The sequence below is a fragment of the Phaseolus vulgaris genome, chromosome 8 (assembly GCF_000499845.2).
Source record: "Phaseolus vulgaris cultivar G19833 chromosome 8, P. vulgaris v2.0, whole genome shotgun sequence".
NCBI classification, from domain to species: Eukaryota; Viridiplantae; Streptophyta; class Magnoliopsida; order Fabales; family Fabaceae; genus Phaseolus; species Phaseolus vulgaris.
In genome coordinates, this window is record NC_023752.2 from 37,880,957 (window position 1) to 37,896,457 (window position 15,501).

Below are 15,501 nucleotides of genomic sequence, written 5' to 3' on the forward strand. Positions count from 1 at the left end.
ATGACCTAAATGCTACACAAATGTAAGCCAAATGAAATGTAAAGAAGTGGCACATAGAGCACATGGCACATGGGTGCACATGGCCCTCCAACTTACACATGGCCGAACTTGATTAGTGAAGGCTTCTAGAAACCTTTAGCTAATCAAGGTTAACTCCTCCTTAATTCTAATGTGCAGAAAAATAAACATTTGTCCACATGGCTATGCTATTTACACCCCAATTAAAACTAGGCTACACTTGATGAGCCTTCACGGAACATGTACCAATATGTCATTCTCCCATTCATAGCTTGATCCAAGTCTTCTTGTCCTAGACGCTCCTAGCTTGGTCTTAGACGCTCCTAGCTTGATCTTAGATGCTCCTAGCTTGATCTTAGACGCTCCTAGCTTGGTCTTAGACACTCCTAGCTTGGTCTTAGATGCTTGGCTTAGGTCTAGATGCTCTTGACTTGGGGTCTAGCCTTTCATGGGAGGTTGTGCTTGGCCCTCCTCCATCATCCCCTCCCTCTTGAAAAGGATTTGTCCTCAAATCCAATGCTTTTGCTTCCTAGGGGGATGGTTGTGGCGGGATGGTGTCCATCATCTCCTCCTTCTTGAGAAGATCTATCCTCAGATCTTCAGACTTGATCTCGGATAGCAGCCTCTTGCTTTGAGAACTAGGATTGCCCTCCCGGGTCAAACGTGTACCTACGGAAATCATCAAATAAAGCAGAGGTGTTAGTTTGAAAATTAATTTCACTAAGTTGCCATTTTTGTTTTTCTTTTGTATTTGGCAACTTTTTACAATATTTCTTTTTTGATTGTTGTATGTGTTCTCTAATCATCTTATGCATTTTAAAATTTTCAATTGTGGTTACTTTCTCCTTAGGCACAAATCCTATAGGAGATGGTAACAACTCAAAAGAAGAAAGATGATTTAGCCCACATACAACCTCAAAAGTAGAAATATAAGTAGTTTTGTGAACTACTTTATGGTGTGCATGCTCATCTCTAGAGTTGTGTTTGTCTTTTATGATTACTCTAGGCATAGTGGAAAGAGCTATGTTTTCAATTTTATTTTGACCATTCTTTTGAGGATAAAAATTTGAAGAGTACAACTTAATTTCAAGTTTTTCTAAAAGTATCCTCGAATGATGGTTTTCAATTTTTGGAGCTCTATCCAACACTACGCTTGAAGATAAACCATGGAGACTTATCACTTCTCTAGAGAAGAGTTTATCCATATCCATGGAAAAACCTTTTGTTGTCCTAGGAAGCTCTAAGATAAAATCGTGGTTTATGTCTTCCCAAAGATCATTTGCAAAAGGTAAAGGAGTATAGAGTGCACGAGACATTGCCTTAGGCGTATTTTTAAAACAAGAAACGTATCTAAGGTAATGTCTTTGAACTTCTTTTCTCATGGGCGACAAAAGTTTTCCCCTTAAAAGCTCTAGAGTTTTATCAACTCTATTTTGTCCCATGAGTTCTCCTTTATGAAGAGTTTTTCTTTTATGTGTGAAGGTAGTCTCGTTGATACAACCATTGTTCATGAAAATTTTAATGCTTTGAAAGGGTTGTCTCAATAAGACATTACAAGTTTCTTTAGGTACTACCTCACATAAAAAATTGGTTTGGTAGTTACCTATAGATAACTTGACCTTCACTTGGGGATATCTTGGTATATATGTAAAATAATCTATGCAAGCCTCTTTTAAGGATTCTTTTTTTTTTTCTATGCTTGCAAGTGTTCCTTTACAAAAGGTAAGGCTTTGAGGTTGTTCAACAAGACACATATTTTCAAAGGTATTTTTAAATCTTTTGTCTTGTTGAATGACCTTGTGGGAAGGAACACTCTTCTCCCACGCCTTTTGTTTCTCAAGGGTCTTCTCATGCTTTTCTTTTTCTTTTTCTTTTTCTTTAGCTTCCCTTTCGACTTCCTCTCTTTTCTTTTGTATTTTTCTTTCCTTTCTTTCTTTATGGGAAGCAAACAATTTTTCTACCCTCATTTCCCAATCTAGGCAAGCTTCTATATTTTCTTTTCCATGGAAATGGGGTTGGTCTACCCTAACCTCTCTTGGGTTTTCTTGTTCTTTTATATCTCTTCTATGACTTCTAGGGGGTGCTTGATAATAATCATTTATTCTAAGGCTTCCCTCCCCAAAAGAATCATGATTTTTAGAGATAGATGCATGAGAAGGTAATTTTTTTAAAATGTAAGACTTCTCATCCTTTGCTTTAGTCAATTCATTAGTTTTAGCCTCATTCTCCAATTGTTTAGATGAAATTGATTGCATATCCTTGGAAAGTTGTTTCAAAAGAGATTTCAAGGATTTCACCTCACTTTTAAGAGATTTAGAGGAGTGAGAAGACATGACTAAAGCTTTGTGTTTAGAAATGTTTTACTTTTAAGAAAGAGGAGGGAAGCTAATGAAGGTAGTTTTCCAGGTAAGAGAGGTGAGTCACAATGGACTACTTAAATACCAAGTCTTTGCCTTAGCCAAAAACTATCCCTCAAGACCTTCACACAAATCTTTCTTTAGGTAAATCACTTGAAACACAATGAGGATGTAGAAATCAAATTTTGAATGCAAGAAAACAATGCAAACTATTTGACAAACAAAACAAATAATAAAAGCTTTAAACAAGACTAAACAAAAGCAATTAACAAAACAATTAACAATTGCTAAGCTGGAAAGTTCTAAACTAGTCGGCCCTAGGTGAGGCTTCTTGGACACTTGGAGGCCTTGAAGACACACTCATCGTCTAATTGTGTAATTAAACAAGTAATTAACAAGAGTTAAGTTGAAAAGAAATTAGATGAACTCCCTTTTGTTGATTTTTTCTATTTGCACTTCTTTTGTTGTCTCTTCTTTTTTGGGCCTTCCAATGTATGTGGTGCATTTAGAAGGTGTTTGTTTCTGCCCCTTGCCTTTGTTCCTCTTGGAATTAGGTAATTAATTCTTCAATCCAGCACCTATTAAGCAAACTAGACTCCCCTCAAGTCAAATCCCACTCAATCAAGTACCAATTGATAATTAATCCACCACCAAGCTTAGAGGTCAAAGAATTAAAGCAAGAAACAAATTAATTTGAAAAACAGTACCACACAAAAGGAATTAAATGTGACAACTAGAAAGAGTTCCAATGAAATTAGACAAGCAAATAAAAAGGTACTCAAAAAAAGGATGGCACACAAAATGGAACCTATAGAATAGCACTAGATTTGATTTCAAAATCAAAAAACAGCACCACTGAAATAATTGTTGTGGTCCAGAGAGCGTGATTTTCACTGATTTATGCTGAGCTGGCCTTTTAATATTTGCTTCTGAAAATTTATATGCAAACAAATCAAGATCTTAACAAAATTCTGGTGTTGGTTTCACTCCAAACGCACGCACCATTTTTTTAAATAAATTTTCTAAAATCAGTGCTCAGTTACGCCAGTTGTAGCGTCAGGATTGCACACTGTTTTTATAATATTTATCATTTTTTTCTATTTGTTTTTTTGAACTGATTCTTTTTTTGTCCTTTCTCTAACACCTCAATTTTGCAAAATCCAGAGGCTCAAAATTTTCTTATATGGGAAAATAATTTTCTTAAGCAAAACAGCCAGCACAGAGTTATGCAAAACAGGGGATTCTGTAAATCTGAAAAAAAACAGCAAGATATACCAAAAGAAAAAACACAATGGAATTGAAATTTGTGTAGATCTAAACACAAATATGAACTCAAGCTAAAAATAAAAAGCACCAAAGGATAAAAAACACAGCAGATTCAGATCAAGCATTTATACCAAAAACAAGAAACAAATAAGCCAAACAAAGTACTACTATGATTTGATGACATTTTTGGAAGAAACATGACTAGACAAAACACATATAGATTCAGAAATTAAAAGACTCAAATGAACACAATATGAACCAAATAAAATTGCAATAAGGACTCAGATACCTAAAATAAAAACAGCAACACAAACTATATGGAATCCTACCAAAAATTGCACAAAGATTGCTCAATAACAATTTTACAAGATGCACCGATTGGAATTTCCAAACAGCACACCAATTCAAAACAAAAATTAAAAAATAGCAAGACAATATGGAAGATGAAGAACAACACGGATTTAAGAAGAACTCAAAAAGAAAATGACAAAGAGATACTCATCTTTGAAGAACCATAGCTCATGATACCAAATGATGGATTTCCTATGAGCTCTTCTTGGATGTTTGTTGAAGATGGTGCGGAAGCTTAATGGAGGAGATGGACAAGGTCCTCCTAAGAGGTGTGGTGACCTTGAAGGTGCATGAAGAGTGTGGAAATGGGGAGGTTCGGCCAACCTCTTTGAAAGTGGTGAAATGAAGATTAAAACCTAGAAGCTAGGCAAGGAGTAATGTATGACACTAAATTGGCAGCATAACAATACTCTATTCAATCTTGAAAATACAAGGTGTAGGCTCCTCTTTTTATAGGCTAAAGAGGACCAGATTTGATGACCTAAATGCTACACAAATGTAAGCCAAATGAAATGTAAAGAAGTGGCACATGGAGGCACATGGAGCACATGGCACATGGGTGCACATGGCCCTCCAACTTACACATGGCCGAACTTGATTAGTGAAGGCTTCTAGAAACCTTTAGCTAATCAAGGTTAACTCCTCCTTAATTCTAATGTGCAGAAAAATAAACATTTGTCCACATGGCTATGCTATTTACACCCCAATTAAAACTAGGCTACACTTGATGGGCCTTCACGGAACATGTACCAATATGTCATTCTCCCATTCATAGCTTGATCCAAGTCTTCATGTCTTAGACGCTCCTAGCTTGATCTTAGACGCTCCTAGCTTGATCTTAGACGCTCCTAGCTTGGTCTTAGACGCTCCTAGCTTGGTCTTAGATGCTTGGCTTGGGTCTAGACGCTCTTGATTTGGGGTCTAGCCTTTCATGGGAGGTTGTGCTTGGCCCTCCTCCATCACTATTGTTTCCCTCTAAGCACCTTTTATTACACAAGAAACTATAAAAAGAGAAAACAACCTCCCACTATTTCCTAATGCCTTGAACTTGCTCCTTGTAAGCCTATGAGGTGGGCTAATGACTCCTTGAGCGTCTAACACTTGAGCCTTTACCTCTTCTTGTCCTTGATTATTGGCCTCCATTTCGTCTTGATCTTGATCTCCATCACTTTATATAGGCTGTAATTAGGTCAACTTCCCGGTCTGACAAGGATCTTTCCTTAAGTGGAATTAGGGTTACTGGTGAGGCATCATGTGACGCATTGCACAAGCTTAGCGCAACCGCGACACAAGACTTGCCTCTTCTGGAGTGCAATCTTTCTAATAGCATGGCCACCAGGGGGTACCAACGCTGTGGCACCATCTGTTTTGTGGGTGCCTTAATTATTCACGTGCCATGCTTGCAGTCTTTCCCTAGAAATCCTAACCCTTACGGGCCTTAGCGCTTCCAAGGAACACTTATATGTGATGGAGATCAAGCTCAAGAGAACATGGAGGCCAATCAACAAGATCAAGAAGAGGTAGAGGCACAAATGGAGGACGCCCATGGAGGTCAAAGCCCACCTCAAAGGCTTACAAGAAGCATGTTCAAAGCTTTAGGATCTAGGGGACATTTATTTTCTCTTTTTGTAATTTCTTTAGTTGAAGGTGCTTAGAGGGAAACATTAGAAACCTCTATTGTTATAGCATCTTTTAGTCTTTAGTTAGGAGCTTAGGGGGGGGGGGGGTGTTAGTAGATAGGTGTAGAAGTAGAACAGGAGGTGCCAAAGTGAAGGAAGGAGTCACACCTTCCTCATGCTTGGGTTTTGGCGCCGATTCTAGATGTCTCTTAGGAGGGAATTTTTGAATTTGTGTTGCTTGCATTTCAGCACCTTAGGCTATAAATAGAGGTGCTCTCTTTGTAAAATTCATATTGGAATTTATCTAAAGAAACTATACTCAAAATTGGAGTGAGCATTGGAGAGCTTTTGAGCCTTCTTCTCTAGTCTTATCTTGAAGGATCCATGGTGTCCTCAAGTGGCGGCAACACTCTCATCTAGGAGCAACCACACTTCTAGTGGCCAGATCATCCATCATTCATCCATCTTCATGAGCAATTCTCTTCTCCTTCCTTTCTTCTTTGTTAATTCCTTGTCTTAGCTTGTTTCTTTGCTGTTTTTGGTTTGGTTTTTAAGTTTTCCAGCAGTTGTTCTTATTCTTCTTTGTGTTTTGGTTCGGTACATTTCTGTTCCAGCTTTCCTAATTCAGTTTTCTTGCCTTTAATTTTATTTTGTTCGGTTCAAAGTTGTTTTCACTCATTTCTATTCGGTGCCTATGGTTTTTACCTCTTTTTGTTGGTTCAATTTGACAATAATTGGAACTTGTATATGAGTTTGTGTTTTGGCACTAGTTTTGGTGAGTTCTTGTTCATAGAACCTTGATCCATTTCTATGATAAAGTGCCTAGCTCTTAACCAACTCAAGATGATTCCTAAGAATGTCAAGAATCATTCTAATTGTGCTAGTGGAATCACATCATGTGGTATCATGAGTTTAGGTGTGTTCTTGTTTAATTGTTGAGTTGTGTAGCACTTTATTTCAAGAGCTCTTTTAATTTCTTGCAATTTAAGTTTCTATTTTAGGCTTATTTTGAGTTTACTTGCTGTCTTAATTTTTTTTTTTTATCATATGTTTGAGTATTTTCCTTTTTGAATCATGTCAAGTTTTGTCTTAGTCATGTTATTCCATAATTGTCATTACTTCTAGTAGTACTTTTATTGTTTTTGATTGTTTCTTGCTTTAGTGTCATATAATTTTCTGAATTGATATTGATCCTTTGTGCATTTTTCTTTTTAGAATTGAGTTCATACTTGTATTCTAGACCTATACAAGTTCCAATACATCATTTTCCATTATGTCTTTGCTAGTTCATAATTCTGTTTTTTTATTCCTATTAGGATTCCTCTGTTTCTGAAAAAAAGTGCTTACTGTTTTTCCTTATTGCAATTGATTTACTCACTTTAAAATTCTGAAATTCTGGATTTGTGATATTCAAAGTGTTAGAAAAGAATAGAAAAAAGAATCATTCAAAAATTCAAAGTACACAAAAAATGATAAATAAAATAAAAAAGTATACAATTCTGCCGAAAAGAATACGGTAATCTGGCAGCGATTTTAAAAATTTATCTCAATTAATTGGCTTACTGTTTTTAATTGATTCCAGTGCCATTATTGAGTTAACATCTTGAAGTTTCTATGGTTTAAATTTCATAATCCAGTTCGCTCTACATCATTCCAGTTAAATCAGTGAATATCAAGCACAGTTTGCATTAAAAAAAATTTCCAGTAGCTAAATTTTTGTTTTCTTCATCTACTCTAGTGCTTTTCCTTAAGTATTCTTTTGTGTGCCTACTTTTCTCATTGAGTTCTTTATTTTCTTGATTGTCTTTCATTCTTACTCTTTGAGTTTGTCTTACATATATTTTTCCTTTTGCAATTACCTTTCCTTGCTTATACCTTTTCTTGTTTGTCTTTATTGTTTCATTGGTTTTGTGGTGGTTGCTTTTGAGATTGGTGTGCTTGCTTTGACATCTTTCATTTGAGGATTCCAAGGCCTCAAGATCAGATTGGTGCAAGGACATTATTTCTTTGAGAGTGACCTATTTTTCTGCCTCAATTTCACTTCGGCACTTTGGCTTAAAACACTCACTGTTTTTGCTAATTTTTGTTTCTTAACTTGTTTGCTGTTTTTGTGTGTTTGCTGTTTTTTTATTTCCAAAATGTCTGGATTTTCAAGTGATGCATCATACAAGCAGAATTCTCCTTCCAAAGCTTCAATCCTTGGTGAATTACATGAAGCTCAAAGAACCATTAGACGATTGGAGGAGAAATTGCAAAAGATGGAGGTGCAACAAGCTAGACCATCTCCTTCAATTCATGATGAGCATCATAGACCTTCCACAAGAGCTTCTTCCAATGATTTTGGCCGTGAAGATGAGCATAGGAGAAGGAGACCTCCACCCCAAGTCCATGGACAAAGACATCATTACCAAGGGGAAAGAACTCACTACGGCAATGGCTTCTATCATGATGCAAAGTCTAGGCTTCCTTCGGTCAAGCTACCTTGTTTTAATGGCTCTAGTGATCCTAATGTATATTTAGATTGGGAGGCTAAGTGTGAACAAATATTTGAGATCCATGAGATCCAAGATGAGCATAAGCTTAAGCTAGCCACCCTAGAGTTTAGTGATTATGCCATGAAATGGTGGCATGGAATTGTAAAGGACATTATCTATCACAAGGGTCCTCCCGTGGACTCTTGGAACTCTTTAAAGGATCATATGCGCGCTAGGTTTGTGCCCCCACATTTTAGGAAAGACCTCATGTTGAGACTCCAATAGTTTCAACAAGGCACGCTAAATGTGGATGAATATTATAAGGAGCTTGAGACGCTTGTGCTTAAAATTGAATTAGAAGAAAGTGAGGAAGCTATGATTGCTAGGTTTGTGAGTGGTCTTAGGAAGGATATTCAAGACATTGTTGAGTTACAAGAGTATTCATCATTGGGCTCTTTAGTTCATCTTGCAATGAAGGTGGAAGCCCAACTTGCTAAGAAAAACTCTTTCAAAAATGCTTCCAATGATGGATACTGCTCCAAGTCTTGGAGAAACAAAATTTCTTTTTCTAAACATCCTTCCAAAGATTCTTCTTTCAAACCCAAGGAAACTAAGCCATCTACTTCTATACCTAAGTCTCCCACTAGAACATCCAATACTAAATGCTTTAAATGTATGGGTTATGGTCATATAGCTGCAAATTGTCCTTCCAAACGAAGTATGTACATGCATGAGGGCATTGTAGTTAGTGAGCATGATTCGGATTCTCCTAAGCATTCATTGCATTCTCATGCATCTAGTGAGGAAGAGAGCGAATGTCCAATTGAAGGGGACTTGTTAGTTGTGAGAAGACTTCTTGGACAAGTTTCACAACCTTTTGATGAAAGTCAAAGGGAAAATATTTTCCATACAAGATGTCTTATTCAAAACAACATTTGTTCCTTGATAGTGGATGGGGGTAGTTGTGCAAATGTGGCTAGTACAAGAGTAGTAGATAAGCTTGGATTGCCTACTATCTCTCATACAAAGCCCTACAAATTACAATGGCTTAGTGAAGTAGGAGAAATAATTGTTAATAAACAAGTCCTCATCCATTTCTCCATTGGAAAATACAAAGATGAGGTATTATGTGATGTTGTGCCCATGGAAGCCACTCATGTTCTTTTGGGAAGGCCTTGGCAATTTGATAGAAAAGTTTTACATGATGGCTTTACCAACAAACTATCTTTTGAATTCCATGGTCACAAGGTTACTTTAAAATCTCTCTCTCCAAGAGAAGTCCATGAGGACCAAGTTATCATGAAGAAAAAGAGGGAGAGTGAAAAAGGTAAGAAAGATAAGAGTTCTAAGCCTACACTCCTTGTGTCTAGGCGTGACATTGAAAGGGAAATAGTGGCTCATCATCCTCTTTTCTTAGCCATCCCTAGAACTCTTAGAGTAGAAACACTTGTTGATAGTCCTCATTGCTTGGAAAATTTGGTAGAAGAGTTCCAAGATGTGTTTCAAGATCCTCCAAATGGACTTCCACCTTTGAGAGGGATTGAGCACCAAATTGATTTGATACCGGGCTCTTCTTTACCAAACCGTCCAGCATATAGGACCAATCCAAGTGAAACCAAGGAAATTCGCCAACAAGTTGAGGCTTTGATTGAGAAAGGGTGGGTGCAAGATAGCAAGAGTCCTTGTGCTATGCCTATCATCTTAGTGCCAAAAAAGGATGGCACATGGCGAATGTGTTCGGATTGTAGGGCCATCAATAACATAACAATTAAGTATAGGCATCCCATACCTAGACTAGATGATTTGTTGGATGAATTACATGGTTCCAAAATCTTTTCAAAGATTGATCTTAAAAGCGGCTACAATCAAATTCGTATCAAACCGGGTGATGAATGGAAGACGGCTTTTAAGACCAACTTTGGTTTATATGAGTGGTTAGTCATGCCTTTTGGCCTAACTAATGCACCAAGTACTTTCATGCGCCTCATGCATCATGTTCTTAGACCTTTCATTGGTAAGTTTGTTGTTGTTTACTTTGATGACATTCTCATTTATAGCTTATCTTTGAATGACCATAGGTTGCATGTTAGGCAAGTTTTAGAAACCCTTAGGAAGGAACATTTGTATGCTAACCTTGCTAAATGTATGTTTGCTCTTGATCATATAGAATTCCTAGGGTTTGTTGTGAGTTGTAAAGGGGTCCATGTGGACAAAACAAAGGTGGTGGCCATTCAAAATTGGCCTACACCGAAATCTTTAAATGAGGTCCGAAGTTTTCATGGACTTGCTTCTTTCTATAGAAGATTTGTCCCAAACTTTGGTACCATTGCCGCACCACTCAATGACATAGTGAAAAAGGATGTGGTCTTTCATTGGGGAGAAGCACAACAAAATGCTTTTGACACTTTGAAAGAAAAATTGACTAATGCTCCCATCTTGGCCCTTCCTAATTTCACTAAGACATTTGAGATTGAGTGTGATGCTTCAAGCATAGGTATTGGGGTTGTTCTCCTTCAAGAGGGCCACCCCATAGCCTATTTTAGTGAGAAATTGAAGGGAAGTCATCTCAATTATTCCACCTATGATAAGGAATTATATGCACTTGTTAGGGCTTTGTTTACTTGGCAACACTATCTTTTTCCCAAAGAGTTTGTGATACATAGTGATCATGAATCTCTTAAATATTTGAAAAGCCAAAACAAACTTAACAAGAGGCATGCTAAGTGGGTGGAATTCATTGAGCAATTTCCTTATGTGATCAAACACAAGCAAGGCAAAGTAAATATTGTGGCGGATGCTCTTTCTAGAAGATACACTTTGCTAAATCTTTTAACCTCTCAATATCTTGGTTTTGATCACATTAAGGAACTTTATCATGATGACCTTGATTTTTCTCTCATCTATCAAGAGTGTCTTAAGGGAGGACACAAAGACTTTTTTTATTCAAAATGGCTTTCTTTTTAAAGGAAAACGTCTTTGTGTTCCTCAAAGCTCTATTATATTATCTCTTGTTAGAGAAGCTCATGAGGGGGGTTTAATGGGACATTTTGGGGTTGCTAAAACTTTGGATGTGTTGCATGAACATTTCTTTTGGCCTCATATGCATAAACATGTTCATAGTTTGTGTGATAAATGCATAGCTTGTCGCAAAGCTAAATCTAAAATGCATCCCCATGGTCTATATACTCCTCTTCCTATCCCTTCAATGCCTTGGGTAGATATATCTATGGATTTCATCTTAGGCTTACCCAAGACATCAAAGGGAAAGGACTCCATTTTTGTGGTAGTGGATCGTTTTTCAAAGATGGCTCACTTTATTCCTTGCCACAAAGTGGATGATGCATGCCACATTGCAAACCTCTTCTTTCAAGAAGTGGTTCGCCTACATGGGATTCCTAGGTCTATAGTGTCCGATAGAGATCCTAAGTTCTTGAGTCACTTTTGGAAGACCTTGTGGGGCAAGCTTGGAACTAAGCTTTTATTTTCTACCACTTGCCACCCACAAAGTGATGGTCAAACCGAGGTGGTGAATAGAACTCTGGGACAACTATTGAGATGTTTTATTTCAGGGAATCTGATGGAGGAAGGCCCAAGCTCACCACACTATGAAAGCCAAGCTTCCAAGACCAAGACCGTCTAGCCTTCCAAAAGGAGCGTCTAGCCTCACAAGGAGCGTCTAGCCTCACAAAGGGAGCGTCTAGCCTCACAAAGGGAGCGTCTAGCCATGATGAGGAGCAAGGCTACATGAGGAGCATCTATGAAGAGTCCTAGACCGTCTAGCTTCACACACACAAGGGCCAAAGCTACGGTTTGGGAGAGAAGAGGCTTTGTTGCATAAAAGGCCCATTAGGGGTACTTAGTAAGATAGGTAGTGTAGAAAGAACTTTGTGAAGGAAACCTTCTAGAACCTAGGGTTGTGTGGCCGGTCATTGCATGGCACATGGCTTAGGATTTAGATTTAATTTTGGTTTTCTTTTCCTTAGAAATGTAGCTTAACATTTAAGCCCAAATAGCCTATAAATAGGAAGGCTATCTCTTTGTGTTGGACAAGTTTATTTGAGTATTGTTATGCTGCCCATTTTGTGCACTAGCTATACTTCTCCTAGAAATCTAGGCTATAAACTTCACTCCCTTCACCTTTCTTCATAGAGCTGGCCGAACCTCTCTAATCCCTACTCATCATGCACCTTCAAAGCCATCACAACTCCTAGGAGGGCTTTGTTTCACTCACCCATTGCTTCCGCCCCATTTTTCACTACTTTGATTCAAGAAGAACACATGAAATGCCATCATTTGGTATCATGAGCTATTGGTTCTTCAAGATGAGTAGCTTGTCTTTTTAATTTCAGTTCTTCTTTATTTTCATCTTTGTCATTTCAATTCCTTACTTGTCTTGCTGTTTTTATATTTTTTAATTTGTTCTTGGTGTGCTTTGTGGAAGATCCAACCCAAGCACTCTTGTTCATTTGATCTTGAACAAGTTCTTGTGCAATTTGTGATAGGATTCCATACACCTTTGTGTTGCTATTTTTGTTTTAGGCTTTGAGTCTTTATTGCTTTCATTATTTTGCTTCATATTATGCTTTGAGTCTTTAAATTTCTGAATCTATACATGTTTTGTCAAGTCATGTTCATCCATATTGTCATTAATTCTTAGTAGTCCTATTTTTTTAGCTTGATTGTTTCTTGTTTTGGGTCTCTTTATATTGCTTTAATCTGCTGTTATTTTGATCCTTTGGTGCTTTTTATTTTTAGTTTGAGTTCATAATTGTGTCTTAGTTCATACACAATTTCCATTCTCACATTTCCATTGTGTTAATTTTGGTTATCTTGCTGTTTTTCTTCCAGTTTTCCAGATTTCCCCTGTAACACCTCTCTGTTCTGGGCTGTTTTGTTTAACAAATTTTTTCTACCCATAGGAAAATTCTGAATTTCTGGAAAATGCAAGTTTAAGGTGTTATAGAAAAGACAAAAAAAAGAATGAGGTCAAAAGGAGCAACAGAAAAAAAATGATAAATCTCACAAAATCAGAGTGCGAATCTTGAGCGTTACAGCTGGCCTAACTGCACACCAAATTTGCAAAAATTATTAAAAAAAAATGGTGCATGCGTTTTAGGTGATTCCAAAGCCAAAATTTAGCTAAGATCCTGAATTTTCTTGTATCCAAATTTCAGAAACAAATTTTACAATTACAGCTCAGCATAAATCGGGGAACAAAACTGTTTTCTGGCCCACAACATTTTCCAGTGGTGCTGTTTTTTTTATTTGGTCATCTAATCTAGTGCTTTTCTTTAGGAATTCCTTTTGTGTGCCAACTTTTATTGAGTACCTTTAATTGTTTGCTTTAATTTCTTGAATCTCTTTCTAAGTTGTCATATTATAAATCCTTTTGGTGGTACTGTTTTCTTTCAATTAAATTTGTTTCTTGCTTTTGTTTCTTGACCTCTCTTTTGTGGGTGCTGGAAATTAATTCTCTCTTGGTGCTTATGTGCATGGAATTTGACTTGGTTTAAGGTTAAGCCCTTGTGAATAGGTGCTGGAAATTGGAGAATTAAAGCCAACTTTCTAAGGAGGAGTCAAAGCTAAGGCGAAACAAGCTTCTTGAGACAAACACTACAAACACCTAGAAGATCAACAATCAATACAACAAAGAAAGTGCATTAACCAAAAAGAGGAACAACAAAGGGGGTTTTCTTATCTCCTTTACAACTTGGTTTATTGTTAATTACCTCTTTTAAATTACGTTTTAGACGGTGAGTGTGTCTTCAAGGGCTCAAAGTGTCCAAGAAGCCTCACCTAGGGCCGAATAGCATAGTCATTTTGCTTAGTAATTTGTTGCTTGTTTGAACTTGTATTTCTTTTGTTTTGGTAGAAACGTTTTGCATGTTTAGTATTGTTTAATTTTGTGCTATACCGACTAGTTTGCTGCATATCTAGCTTACATAGTTTTCTTGCTTTTTGATTTCTCAACTTCTTGTGTTCTAAGTGTTCTACTAAGAGAAAATTTTGTGTGAAGTCATTGGAGGAAAAGTTTTTGGCAAGGAAAAGGCTTGGTACTTAAGTAGTCCATTGTGACTCACCTCCCTTACCTGGAAAACTCCCTTCTCTAACTTTCCTAAACTTTCTCCAAGTAAAACACCTATATACACAAAGTTTTAGCCATGTCTTCTTCTTCTCACTCTCCAAAGTCTATAGAAAGTGAAGTAAAATCTTTGAAAACTCTTTTAAAAGAAGTATCCCAAGCGGTACAATTGATCTCTTTTAGACAATTAGAGAATGAGAACAAAATCAATGAGTTGGCTAAAGCTCAAGAAGAGAAGTCACAAAAATCACAAAAATCAAAAAAAACTCATGCATCACATTCTCAAAGTATTGAATCTCTAGGGGAGGGAAGCCGTAGAATCAATGATTATTACCAACCACCCCCTAGAAGAACTAGGCAAAGGGAACAAGAGGTGCCAAGGGAAACAAGAGTAGACCTACCTCATTTTCATGGAAAGGAAAATGTAGAAATATATCTAGATTGGGAGATGAAGGTAGAGCAACTCTTTGCTTGCCATAGGGTAAGTGAGGAACGTAAGGTACCCTTAGCCACCCTTAGTTTCCAAGGAAATGCTATGTATTGGTGGACCTCTTTAGAGAGAGACCGACGTCTTCATAGGGAACCTCCCATAGAATATTGGAATGACCTTAGGGGAGCCCTAAGACGTCGACATATACCTTCTTACTACCATAGGGAGTTGATGGACAAGCTCCAAAGACTCCAACAAAAGAATATGAGCGTAGAAGAGTATAGACAAAAGATGGAGCTCTACATGATGAGAGCCTCCATTAGAGAAGAGGAGGAAACCACCATATCTAGGTTCCTTAGTGGCCTATCACTTGAGATAAGAGATAGAGTAGAACTATTACCCTATCAAGACTTGAATGATTTGGTTCAACTTTGCATTAAAGTTGAACAACAAAATTTACGCAAAACTTCAAGTCAAAGGGTAGGTTCTTACTCCAACTCTTATCCCAAGAAAGACTTTAAAAGGGAGGGTAGTACACCTAGAGACGAATCCAAAGAGACTACCAAACCCTTAGTGAAAGATGCCTCCACCCCATACATCCGTACTAGGGACACCAAATGTTTTAAATGTTTTGGAAGAGGGCATGTGCAAGCACAATGTCCAAACCAAAGAGTTTTGTTTTTAAAAGGAGAAAATGAATACACAAGTGGTGAAGATGAACCTAGTACCCAAGAAAAAGGGGAAGGAGAAAGGATAAATCCTTTGGAGGGGGACTTATTGATGATTCAAAGAAGCCTCCACAATCAACCTAGTGCATCCATTGAAACACAACGAGAGAACATTTTTCATACTAGATGCAATGTTTTAGAAAATATATGCTCTCTTATTGTGGATGGTGGGTCAT